The 14,205-nt window shown below is 33.3% G+C and overlaps 1 protein-coding gene and 1 long non-coding RNA gene across 4 annotated transcripts in view; one reads left to right on the top strand and one right to left on the bottom strand.

The window, feature by feature from the left end:
- Window positions 1–7,521: 7,521 nt before the first annotated feature.
- Window positions 7,522–8,505, bottom strand: LOC146750921 (uncharacterized). The gene is made up of 2 exons (XR_014928843.1): window positions 8,415–8,505; window positions 7,522–7,775 (listed from the first exon to the last, which is right to left on the bottom strand). It is a non-coding gene; the product is annotated as an uncharacterized LOC146750921 (long non-coding RNA).
- Window positions 8,506–9,939: 1,434 nt separating this feature from the next.
- Window positions 9,940–14,205, top strand: part of LOC100375430 (structural maintenance of chromosomes protein 6-like) — a 128,138-nt gene continuing 123,872 nt past the window's right edge. For all 3 annotated transcript variants that reach the window (XM_085502548.1, XM_085502557.1, XM_085502563.1), the window contains exon 1: window positions 9,940–10,014. The gene's annotated coding sequence lies outside the window, so the exon portion shown is untranslated. The remainder of the gene's footprint in view (window positions 10,015–14,205) is intronic.

The raw sequence follows: 14,205 nt of genomic DNA on the forward strand, positions 1-14,205 counted from the left end.
CTGCTCTTTGTAAAAATGGTATTTATGGTTAGTGTCGGCGATATATTTATCACTACTCTTTGTAAAAATAGTATTTATGGTAAGTGTCGGCGATATATTTATCACTGCTCTTTGTAAAAATAGTATTTATGGTAAGTGTCGGCAATATATTAATCACTACTCTGTAAAAATAGTATTTATGGTAAGTATCGGCGATATATTTATCACTACTCTTTGTAAAAAAAATAGTATTTATGGTCAGTGTCGGCGATATATTTATCACTACTCTTTGTAAAAATAGTATTTATGGTCAGTGTCGGCAATATATTTATCACTACTCTTTGTAAAAATAGTATTTATGGTCAGTGTCGGCAATATATTTATCACTACTCTTTGTAAAAATAGTATTTATGGTAAGTGTCGGCAATATATTTGTCACTACTCTTTGTAAAAATGGTATTTATGGTAAGTGTCGGCAATATATTTATCACTACTCTTTGTAAAAAATAGTATTTATGGTAAGTGTCGGCGATATATTTATCACTACTCTTTGTAAAAATAGTATTTATGGTCAGTGTCGGCAATATATTTATCACTACTCTTTGTAAAAATAGTATTTATGGTAAGTATCGGCAATATATTTATCACTACTCTTTGTAAAAATAGTATTTATGGTAAGTGTCGGCGATATATTTATCACTACTCTTTGTAAAAGTAGTATTTATGATAAGTGTCGGCGATATATTTATCACTACTCTTTGTAAAAATGGTATTTATGGTAAGTGTCGGCGATATATTTATCACTACTCTTTGTAAAAATGGTATTTATGGTAAGTGTCGGCGATATATTTATCACTACTCTTTGTAAAAATGGTATTTATGGTAAGTGTCGGCGATATATTTATCACTACTCTTTGTAAAAATAGTATTTATGGTCAGTGTCGGCAATATATTTATCACTACTCTTTGTAAAAATAGTATTTATGGTCAGTGTCAGCGATATATTTATCACTACTCTTTGTAAAAATAGTATTTATGGTCAGTGTCGGCGATATATTTATCACTACTCTTTGTAAAAATAGTATTTATGGTAAGTGTCGGCGATATATTTATCACTACTCTTTGTAAAAATAGTATTTATGGTCAGTGTCGGCAATATATTTATCACTACTCTTTGTAAAAATAGTATTTATGGTAAGTGTCGGCGATATATTTATCACTACTCTTTGTAAAAATAGTATTTATGGTAAGTGTCGGCAATATATTTATCACTGCTCTTTGTAAAAATGGTATTTATGGTCAGTGTCGGCAATATATTTATCACTACTCTTTGTAAAAAGAGTATTTATGGTCAGTGTCGGCAATATATTTATCACTACTCTTTGTAAAAATAGTATTTATGGTCAGTGTCGGCGATATATTTATCACTACTCTTTGTAAAAATAGTATTTATGGTCAGTGTCGGCGATATATTTATCACTACTCCTTGTAAAAATAGTATTTATGGTAAGTGTCGGCGATATATTTATCACTACTCTTCGTAAAAACAGTATTTATGGTAAGTGTCGGCGATATATTTATCACTACTCTTTGTAAAAATAGTATTTATGGTAAGTGTCGGCAATATATTTATCACTACTCTTTGTAAAAATAGTGTTTATGGTAAGTGCCGGCAATATATTTATCACTACTCTTTGTAAAAATAGTATTTATGGTAAGTGTCGGCAATATATTTATCACTACTCTTTGTAAAAATAGTATTTATGGTCAGTGTCGGCGATATATTTATCACTGCTCTATGTAAAAATAGTATTTATGGTAAGTGTCGGCGATATATTTATCACTACTCTTTGTAAAAATAGTATTTATGGTAAGTGTCGGCAATATATTTATCACTGCTCTTTGTAAAAATGGTATTTATGGTCAGTGTCGGCAATATATTTATCACTACTCTTTGTAAAAAGAGTATTTATGGTCAGTGTCGGCAATATATTTATCACTACTCTTTGTAAAAATAGTATTTGTGGTCAGTGTCGGCGATATATTTATCACTACTCTTTGTAAAAATAGTATTTATGGTCAGTGTCGGCGATATATTTATCACTACTCCTTGTAAAAATAGTATTTATGGTAAGTGTCGGCAATATATTTATCACTACTCTTCGTAAAAACAGTATTTATGGTAAGTGTCGGCGATATATTTATCACTACTCTTTGTAAAAATAGTATTTATGGTAAGTGTCGGCAATATATTTATCACTACTCTTTGTAAAAATAGTGTTTATGGTAAGTGCCGGCAATATATTTATCACTACTCTTTGTAAAAATAGTATTTATGGTAAGTGTCGGCAATATATTTATCACTACTCTTTGTAAAAATAGTATTTATGGTCAGTGTCGGCGATATATTTATCACTGCTCTTTGTAAAAATGGTATTTATGGTAAGTGTCGGCAATATATTTATCACTACTATTTGTAAAAATAGTATTTATGGTCAGTGTCGGCGATATATTTATCACTGCTCTTTGTAAAAATAGTATTTATGGTCAGTGTCGGCGATATATTTATCACTACTCTTAGTAAAAAATAGTATTTATGGTAAGTGCCGGCAATATATTTATCACTACTCTTTGTAAAAATAGTATTTATGGTCAGTGTCGGCGATATATTTATCACTACTCTTAGTAAAAAATAGTATTTATGGTAAGTGCCGGCAATATATTTATCACTACTCTTTGTAAAAATAGTATTTATGGTCAGTGTCGGCGATATATTTATCACTACTCTTAGTAAAAAATAGTATTTATGGTAAGTGCCGGCAATATATTTATCACTACTCTTTGTAAAAATAGTATTTATGGTCAGTGTCGGCGATATATTTATCACTACTCTTAGTAAAAAATAGTATTTATGGTAAGTGCCGGCAATATATTTATCACTACTCTTTGTAAAAATAGTATTTATGGTCAGTGTCGGCGATATATTTGTCACTACTCTTTGTAAAAATAGTATTTATGGTAAGTGTTGGCAATACATTTATCACTACTCTTTGTAAAAATAGTATTTATGGTAAGTGCCGGCAATATATTTATCACTACTCTTTGTAAAAATAGTATTTATGGTAAGTGTCGGCAATATATTTATCACTACTCTTTGTAAAAATAGTATTTTTGGTAAGTGTCGGCGATATATTTATCACTACTCTTTGTAAAAATGGTATTTATGGTAAGTGTCGGCGATATATTTATCACTACTCTTTGTAAAAATGGTATTTATGGTAAGTGTCGGCGATATATTTATCACTACTCTTTGTAAAAATAGTATTTATGGTAAGTGTCGGCAATATATTTATCACTGCTCTTTGTAAAAATGGTATTTATGGTCAGTGTCGGCAATATATTTATCACTACTCTTTGTAAAAAGAGTATTTATAGTCAGTGTCGGCAATATATTTATCACTACTCTTTGTAAAAATAGTATTTATGGTCAGTGTCGGCGATATATTTATCACTACTCTTAGTAAAAAATAGTATTTATGGTAAGTGCGGGCAATATATTTATCACTACTCTTTGTAAAAATAGTATTTATGGTCAGTGTCGGCGATATATTTATCACTACTCTTTGTAAAAATAGTATTTATGGTAAGTGTCGGCAATATATTTATCACTGCTCTTTGTAAAAATGGTATTTATGGTCAGTGTCGGCAATATATTTATCACTACTCTTTGTAAAAAGAGTATTTATGGTCAGTGTCGGCAATATATTTATCACTACTCTTTGTAAAAATAGTATTTATGGTCAGTGTCGGCGATATATTTATCACTACTCTTTGTAAAAATAGTATTTATGGTCAGTGTCGGCGATATATTTATCACTACTCCTTGTAAAAATAGTATTTATGGTAAGTGTCGGCAATATATTTATCACTACTCTTCGTAAAAACAGTATTTATGGTAAGTGTCGGCGATATATTTATCACTACTCTTTGTAAAAATAGTATTTATGGTAAGTGTCGGCAATATATTTATCACTACTCTTTGTAAAAATAGTGTTTATGGTAAGTGCCGGCAATATATTTATCACTACTCTTTGTAAAAATAGTATTTATGGTAAGTGTCGGCAATATATTTATCACTACTCTTTGTAAAAAGAGTATTTATGGTCAGTGTCGGCAATATATTTATCACTACTCTTTGTAAAAATAGTATTTATGGTCAGTGTCGGCGATATATTTATCACTACTCTTTGTAAAAATAGTATTTATGGTCAGTGTCGGCGATATATTTATCACTACTCCTTGTAAAAATAGTATTTATGGTAAGTGTCGGCAATATATTTATCACTACTCTTCGTAAAAACAGTATTTATGGTAAGTGTCGGCGATATATTTATCACTACTCTTTGTAAAAATAGTATTTATGGTAAGTGTCGGCAATATATTTATCACTACTCTTTGTAAAAATAGTGTTTATGGTAAGTGCCGGCAATATATTTATCACTACTCTTTGTAAAAATAGTATTTATGGTAAGTGTCGGCAATATATTTATCACTACTCTTTGTAAAAATAGTATTTATGGTCAGTGTCGGCGATATATTTATCACTGCTCTTTGTAAAAATAGTATTTATGGTAAGTGTCGGCGATATATTTATCACTACTCTTTGTAAAAATAGTATTTATGGTAAGTGTCGGCAATATATTTATCACTGCTCTTTGTAAAAATGGTATTTATGGTCAGTGTCGGCAATATATTTATCACTACTCTTTGTAAAAAGAGTATTTATGGTCAGTGTCGGCAATATATTTATCACTACTCTTTGTAAAAATAGTATTTATGGTCAGTGTCGGCGATATATTTATCACTACTCTTTGTAAAAATAGTATTTATGGTCAGTGTCGGCGATATATTTATCACTACTCCTTGTAAAAATAGTATTTATGGTAAGTGTCGGCAATATATTTATCACTACTCTTCGTAAAAACAGTATTTATGGTAAGTGTCGGCGATATATTTATCACTACTCTTTGTAAAAATAGTATTTATGGTAAGTGTCGGCAATATATTTATCACTACTCTTTGTAAAAATAGTGTTTATGGTAAGTGCCGGCAATATATTTATCACTACTCTTTGTAAAAATAGTATTTATGGTAAGTGTCGGCAATATATTTATCACTACTCTTTGTAAAAATAGTATTTATGGTCAGTGTCGGCGATATATTTATCACTGCTCTTTGTAAAAATGGTATTTATGGTAAGTGTCGGCAATATATTTATCACTACTATTTGTAAAAATAGTATTTATGGTCAGTGTCGGCGATATATTTATCACTGCTCTTTGTAAAAATAGTATTTATGGTCAGTGTCGGCGATATATTTATCACTACTCTTAGTAAAAAATAGTATTTATGGTAAGTGCCGGCAATATATTTATCACTACTCTTTGTAAAAATAGTATTTATGGTCAGTGTCGGCGATATATTTATCACTGCTCTTTGTAAAAATGGTATTTATGGTAAGTGTCGGCAATATATTTATCACTACTCTTTGTAAAAATAGTATTTATGGTCAGTGTCGGCGATATATTTATCACTACTCTTAGTAAAAAATAGTATTTATGGTAAGTGCGGGCAATATATTTATCACTACTCTTTGTAAAAATAGTATTTATGGTCAGTGTCGGCGATATATTTATCACTACTCTTAGTAAAAAATAGTATTTATGGTAAGTGCCGGCAATATATTTATCACTACTCTTTGTAAAAATAGTATTTATGGTCAGTGTCGGCGATATATTTGTCACTACTCTTTGTAAAAATAGTATTTATGGTAAGTGTTGGCAATACATTTATCACTACTCTTTGTAAAAATAGTATTTATGGTCAGTGTCGGCGATATATTTATCACTGCTCTTTGTAAAAATGGTATTTATGGTAAGTGTCGGCAATATATTTATCACTACTCTTTGTAAAAATAGTATTTATGGTCAGTGTCGGCGATATATTTATCACTACTCTTAGTAAAAAATAGTATGTATGGTAAGTGCCGGCAATATATTTATCACTACTCTTTGTAAAAATAGTATTTATGGTCAGTGTCGGCGATATATTTATCACTACTCTTAGTAAAAAATAGTATTTATGGTAAGTGCCGGCAATATATTTATCACTACTCTTTGTAAAAATAGTATTTATGGTCAGTGTCGGCAATATATTTATCACTACTCTTAGTAAAAAATAGTATTTATGGTAAGTGTCGGCGATATATTTATCACTACTCTTTGTAAAAATAGTATTTATGGTCAGTGTCGGCGATATATTTGTCACTACTCTTTGTAAAAATAGTATTTATGGTAAGTGTTGGCAATACATTTATCACTACTCTTTGTAAAAATAGTATTTATGGTAAGTGCCGGCAATATATTTATCACTACTCTTTGTAAAAATAGTATTTATGGTAAGTGTCGGCAATATATTTATCACTACTCTTTGTAAAAATAGTATTTTTGGTAAGTGTCGGCGATATATTTATCACTACTCTTTGTAAAAATGGTATTTATGGTAAGTGTCGGCGATATATTTATCACTACTCTTTGTAAAAATGGTATTTATGGTAAGTGTCGGCGATATATTTATCACTACTCTTTGTAAAAATAGTATTTATGGTAAGTGTCGGCGATATATTTACCCTTACGGAAATACAAGGCTTCTGGCACATACTTGTGGCAAGCTTGCCACAACTTTGTGGCATGTGTACCACAAGTGATTTGCGGCACGCTTGCAGCATATGCATATTTTCGCATGCAAATTAGCACTTGTGGCAACTAATGTGGCAAGGTTGCCACAAAGTTTGCGGCATGTATGCCACAATTTCTTGTAAACTGCCAGAATCCAGCTTGTGGCACAGTTGCCAGAAAACTGCTTGTGGCAAGGAAATATAGGTAGGCACATCCCCCCACCCCCACAACCACCATGCACAAAACCCCACCAACACAAACACAAAATCAAACAATGGATTTATTCTGAGTGAAGCAACAAATTTTAATTGCCTTATTAAACTAGTGGTGATTTACAGGATTTGCAAAGTGCAAAATATTATTTTTGATAGTAAAGTCTAATAATAATTTTGAAAAATAATGATAGATAATATCATTTTTAAACATAAAATATAAAATAACAGAACTGAAGGTAACTTCACAAAATGTGAGAGGTCCACTCAGTGAATACACATGACACATCCCCACTCTGTGACATAAACACTGAGGAACCATAAATATGTCAGGTCTGTTTCACCCTACAAGTATGTCTGAACGAGGCTTAACAAAGCAATTGGAATACAAGACATTATTTTTTGATACTAAAGTCTAATAATTTTGAAAATTGTCATTTTTAAACATAAAGTTTAAAATAAGAAAACTAAAGTTAATTTCAAGCTCTGTGACATTAACATTGAGAAACCATAAATATGTAAGGTCTGTTTTAGTCTACAAGTACCGGTGGTATGTCTGAAAAGGGACTAACAAAGCAATTGGAATACAAGACTTTCTCTGCAACCTATTTTTAACCATCCAGTTAAAAATCAGAAAAATTATGACATTGCTGTGAATTTAGAAAGATTTTCCAGGACCATACAAACACTGCAAGATAACACTGGATGACCATCATAACATTCCACATTGGCAGAGCTTGAAAATATAGATTGGTTGAATTCTCTCATTACACGGCCCAAAGACACTGTTCGCTTACACGTTGACATGTGTACGACATTGACATGTGTAATTTGTTTATGCCAAACACTGAAAAAGAAAGAAACAAAAATTAATCAATTGGTTGTGGTTCAAGACAAAAGTCACTTATAAATATTCTATAATCAATTGCAATTAGGTGTACATTGTTGTACACAGGAGAAAATGCCACCTTTTGAAGAGACAAGAAAATGACCTGTTTTGCCACTCTTGATGTTTAGACACACAACACATAGTAAGTTACAATACACAGTGAGAAATGAGTTAGTGTGAACAAGAGACAAGATATGAGCTCTGGGATAGATATAATTTCCCGGATTTGACCTTCTTGTTTGTCAGTCATTTGTTTTGTGTTCTTGAATTTGTAAATTTCGTTTTGACGACGTGTATTCGGATATTGTTTGGCTACATTATTCCTACTGCATTCAACTGAATTGTTCGCCAAAATCACGGAAATTAAACTGAACATTGGTCAATATTCAACAAGATTTTAATGTTAATTTATAAAAGATCGATCGAATCGGTAACGCATCATGACATGCAAGCAGCAGATGACCTTGGATTACAGCGTTTGTGTCATTCTGAATAAAATACGCAAAATCGACATTGCGATTACGGCCAGCATAGACTCACACAAACAAAACATATTTAGCTCAGTAAAATTAATATATATTTATATTATATTCTTACCTGTGAAAAGTGACAGCTCTTTGAACGTGCGTTTGACAAGGCCCGGTGCGCGAGAAGACGATACAAGTTCGCGCGCGAAGTCAGACAGTCCATGCACTTTGACCTTTTTGTATCTGTGCGAATTTCATTTCTCCACATAAAGTCGTAACATTTTGCAACGATTAGTAAAAGCGGTTACTGAGACCACATCGTTCGCGGGCACGGTGTTCCGTTGTTCCGTTCGGACATTCAAGATGCTGAGACCATGGAAAAAATAACGACTGGTATGATGTTTCGGTAAAAAAAATATTTCAATCTACAGCCTATGGATGTAAAAATGTACTCCGTGATTTTGGCACGTACGTAAAATTGAAAAAAAAAAATATACAGAACGTGGCAAGCGGAGATATACGTTGTGTTTTGATTGTTTTTCTTTAATTTCTGTTCTGTAATCTTGTTTTTTTATAATACAATACAATATAATGTTCTTACATTGACAAGAAAAAAAATTGCATACTTTTGTTTTCACATGAAAAGTTGCACCAGCTTTTAAAACATCAAATTGCCGACGTTTTACAATTATCTGGGAGAGCAGCGATAATTCCCTGCCACAAAAGTAGGTGATTAAATTTAAAACCAAGTTGATAAAGATCATCCAAGGTTTTAAATTTAGCACATAATTTCCTTATTGATAAAACCACACCAATTCATTTCATGACAATATCTTGAATTTTTTAATTTTTGTGAATAATTTTGTCACATTTTCTTGAAAACAGCTTAACTGAATAGTTTATTAATGTAAGTGCATTCCTTGGGTTTACCACCATAAGATTTTGCAACAGTGTCTTCAGTTTGGATCAAATTACTTTCAGAGTATGCAGCGGAGCTATATCAGCCGACAGGCTGCATGCTTATACAATATTGGGCTAGTACATTTTTCATTCATTTAATTTCTGACAATATATTTTTTGAATTCAGTATAAGTTTGTAATTTGTAAGTCAAATGTGATGCGTAATAAAGAAAGATTTTAAATACATATTCAATGTTGACGTCACACAACTTTTTTTACTTACGGCTAAGATATACATACACTTATGCCCACTCTATAAATTACCACTTTTGCCGCATAGTTGCCACAAAATTATGTTTACTCTGTGTTGTGGCAATGTTGCCACAAATAACTAAGTAGTTGCCAGAATGATTGCCACTACTGGCAATGATCGGCAACTAGTTGCCAGAATGTTCTGGCAATCAAATATGCTTGCGCTATGCTTGCCACAAGCGTGCGAACTAGTTGCCACAAAAAACAGTTTGGTAAGGGTATCACTACTCTTTGTAAAAATGGTATTTATGGTAAGTGTCGGCGATATATTTATCACTACTCTTTGTAAAAATGGTATTTATGGTAAGTGTCGGCGATATATTTATCACTAGTCTTTGTAAAAATAGTATTTTTGATAATGTCCCTCAGGCTTTATATTATGACGTATATCCTACTCTGCCCTTTTGTTTTGACCCCAACGCACATCCGGGAGTGCAAATGACTACGTCATCCTTTTACCGCCATTTTAAAGTTGTTTATCTTTTGATCTTGTGTCTTTTCGATGAGGCTGCATACAGGTTAGTTAGTTACTTGCTATTCACCTAACGTTTTATCATTATTTGAGGAATGCTCCGTTAAATAATGACAAGACTAACCATTTGGTTGGCAACAAGAAGTATGTTTTAACTGAAAGTGTTGCCCCGTGCCGTGTCCTGTGACCCCTGCACACTTTTGAAATGTAACATCATATTCATATTATTGATGGTACTACCATGAAGGGTGAATGTTAAAAGTTTTTACTTGCTGATCGATCTAAACAATGTATATATCTTCTGTCCTATCCGTGCGTGAGATAATGCGACGATACGCTGTGTTTATTTCCTTGCATCGTCCCTAGTCAGATCGCACAGTTATCCATCAAATGCGGAACCGGAAGCGGAACCTGTTGAGTCTTAGCTGAGATGGAACTTATGGGCCTGCGAACTCATATTTTTTGTGCCAGGCGACAGTTCTGAACATTGAGTGTCACTGTTGTCTCTCCTGACATTTTTTTTGTATGTGCAAATTGCAAGTGCTAGTGCTGACACATAGTGCATTTTGCCACTTAAGTCATACATGTATTCATGTTTGGGACTACATGACATGACAGGGCTGTGTGGCCATCTCTCTCTGTCAAATGGCATTTTTTTTAATGCGCTATCCTGGCGTCAACCAGGCTCGGTCGAACACAAGCACCTGCGGACCTTAAGCAAGGTTCCCCCAATGTCGCATTCGTTGGTGAATGAATCTTGGCCAGTGGAATTGGCCTTCCCATTGAGTCAGTGTTGCACTCACCCAGGGTAGGGGTCGACCCTTTGATGTTCAGCCTAAGGTAGGATTTGAACTTGGGTCTACCGATCACGAGTCTGATGCGACAACCACTATGCTACCAGTGACCTGAGCAGAAACTTATAGATAAACGAGTTGCAGCACCCATGATCGCCATGACTACCATATTTACATAAGAGCCTTTCTGTACAGTTGGTCAAAGTTTTATATGTTCCAAAAGCAAACTACATGCAAGTCAGTAGAAAATATTGTAGTTTGGAACAACTTTAAAATATTCATGAATGACAGTCCTTAGTGTGTCACCTGGACTTCATTTTCAAAGGTATTATGTATACTGCAAAATACAATTCTTTCCACTCTTTGTCCCCAATATCAAATAAAGATTGATAATACGTTTGTCCTCTGGGACGTACAAAATGTGATGCAGACAGCAATCTGCTTAATTCCCTACAATTAATGTCGCATAAAGAGACAAACTTATTCTCAATAACCATACCAATTGGTAGTTCTAGTCTAACACAATATGGTTTACATGACTTCCATTCTGCGGGTAGAGATGAAAGTAGTCCTTGATAAAAGAGAAATGTGTTTTTATTAGCCCTGTGTATTGAAAAAAGTTTTTGGATACCCACTAGCATCATTAGGCCAGTCGGACTGTCGCTCAAATTACTGTCAACGTGGAAGAAGTTCGCCATGTCCATTATTCCAAGACCAACATGACAACATCCGTCAATTAATGCAAAACAGGTGTATATGCCAATTAACATTTAGAATTAAATGACTTGACCTTGGTTGTGACTACCGTAATTCATATGGCAATACAATTGCAAGAGATACAATGTAATACACAAAATAGCAAACAAATGCTCCATAAAATTAAAAACAAAGAAGAAGACAGAAGTACACAGGCAATGTAACATGAAGAAAAAAGAACTACAAACTCTTGCAAATATATCACGAAAAAAACAGAATGCTTTACTACACTAAAAAAAAGACTTCAGGAAGTATGTAAAAAGCATGCAAAAAGACAAGAAACAACAAATATTATCTCGCATTGAGTCAGCAAATGAAAATGAACATGCACAAGAATTCTGGAAGATCACGAATTCAATCACACCAAAGTAAATTACAAACTGAAAGAAATCCCACACTCAGTGTAGACTGAACGCTTTCAACGAATTCGAAACAATAACTCTGCCACGTCAGGTAGAATAAAACAAATGAAAACACAACTAGAACAGTTAGAGAATAAAACAGAAGACAACCACGAGCTGAATAAACCAATATCATTAACAGAAGTTGTGCAGGCAACAGGATCATTAAAAAATAACAAAGTAAGTGAACCAGACGGTATTCCAGGAGAGATGTTAAAATACAGCAACATACAAATTAAACAAGCATTGAAACATATGTACAATCGTGTGCTAGAAACAGGAATTTACCCAGAAATATGGAGCACTAGTGTTATTACTCCGATACACAAGAAAGGAGACAAGATGGACACAAACAACTATCGCGGCATATCAGTTGGTAATGTCATAGCTAAAGTATTTAGTATAATCATAAACAACAGAATCACAAATCATATAGAAAATAATAAGATTATTCATCCGAACCAAGCAGGATTCCGACAAAAAAAACGAACAGTTGATCACATTCTGACTCTCCACACAATTATAAAGAAACAACAATAAACAAATTAAAAAAAATGTGCTGTTGTTTTGTGGACCTCAAAAAGTGTTTTGACACAATTTGGAGGAAAGCATTGTACTATAAACTACTACGTAACAACATCAACGGAAAAGTATACAACGTAATTAAGAACATGTACACTAATATGGATTTAGTAGTCAAATTAAGTGATGTAATAACAGAACAATTTAAAACTAAAAATGGAGTTAAGCAAGGTTGCCCTCTTGAGTCCAACCCTGTTCAACATCTTCATTAATGACTTTATCACAGGACTCACAGAAATTGAAACAAATGCACCAGAACTGAATAATAAAACTATCAATAGCCTATTGTACGCCGATGACATTGCACTTCTATCAAAATCATATGAAGGTTTACGAACTGCAATAGACTTTCTCCATAAATATACTTAAGACTGGGGGCTACAAGTAAACACAAACAAAGCGCAAATGATTATATCCTGGAATTCGGGATGCAAACCAGATACAAGGCGATTTACATTTGGCAATGAAAAAATAAAAACTACAGGATTATACACATATCTTGGAGTAACATTTAAGGCCAATGGATCAATAACCTCTACTGCAGACAGACTGGCAGACAAGACCTACAAAGCTGCAAGGATCCAGTCACACATATATCCAACAAACATGAACAGTATAAGGATAAAGGAAAAACTCCTAAATGTAACACAACTACCCATATTAACATATGCAAGTGAGATATGGGGCATTTTCCAAAATCAGACTAATTGGGACAAAACAGCAACAGAAAAATATCATCTACGCTTTTGTCGTCAAATTCTTAACATTGGCAACAGAGCGAGCAAAATTGGATGCAGAATGGAACTGAGAAGAGAGCCACTGATAAGCAGAATATACTGCTCAGCAATTAACTATTACAAACACCTCAAAGCGATAGACAATGACAATTTAGCTTTTTATGCTATAAAAGACATGGAAAACAATACTTACACAGGAGCATGGTTGACTACCTTAGAACAAAACTTGAAACTTTACATCAAAAACAATGTCACAGATTTCACGAAACAAAAACTAAATAATTCAATTAGACAATATTACATTAACAAATGGAATATAGACAACAAAAGGGAAAGTGCCAAATTACGCACATACAGGACATTCAAAAACTCCTTGCACAACCAAACAAATAATTGTTTTTTTTTTTTTTTTTTTTTTTTTTTTTTTATATTTTTGTGCCAGGCGACAGTTCTGGACATTGAATGTCACCGTTGTCTCTCCTGACTTTTTTTTTTTTTGTATGTGCAAATTGCAAGTGCTAGTGCTGACACATAGTGCATTTTGCCACAGAAGTCATATTCATGTTTGGGACTACATGACAGGGCTGTGTGGCCATCTCTCTATCAAATGGCAATTTGTAATGCGCTATCCTGGCGTCAACCAGGCTCGGTCGAACACAAGCACCTGCGGACCTTAACAAAGGTTCCCCCAAAGTCGCATTCGTTAGTGAATGAATCTCGGCCAGTGGAATTGGCCTTCCCATTGAGTCTGTGGCACACTCACCCAGGGTAGGGGTTGACCCTTTGATGTTCAGCGTAAGGTAGGATTTGAACATGGGTCTACCGATCATGAGTCTGGAGCGACAACCACTATGCTACCAGTGGCCGGACATTCAGGACATTCAAAAACTCCTTGCACAACCAAACAAATAATTGTTTAAAAAATTTATTTTCTTCATATAAAATGGCAATACTATATGGACTATGG

This window comes from Saccoglossus kowalevskii, chromosome 1, assembly GCF_978046115.1.
Source record: "Saccoglossus kowalevskii chromosome 1, keSacKowa6.1, whole genome shotgun sequence".
Classification (NCBI taxonomy): Eukaryota; Metazoa; Hemichordata; class Enteropneusta; family Harrimaniidae; genus Saccoglossus; species Saccoglossus kowalevskii.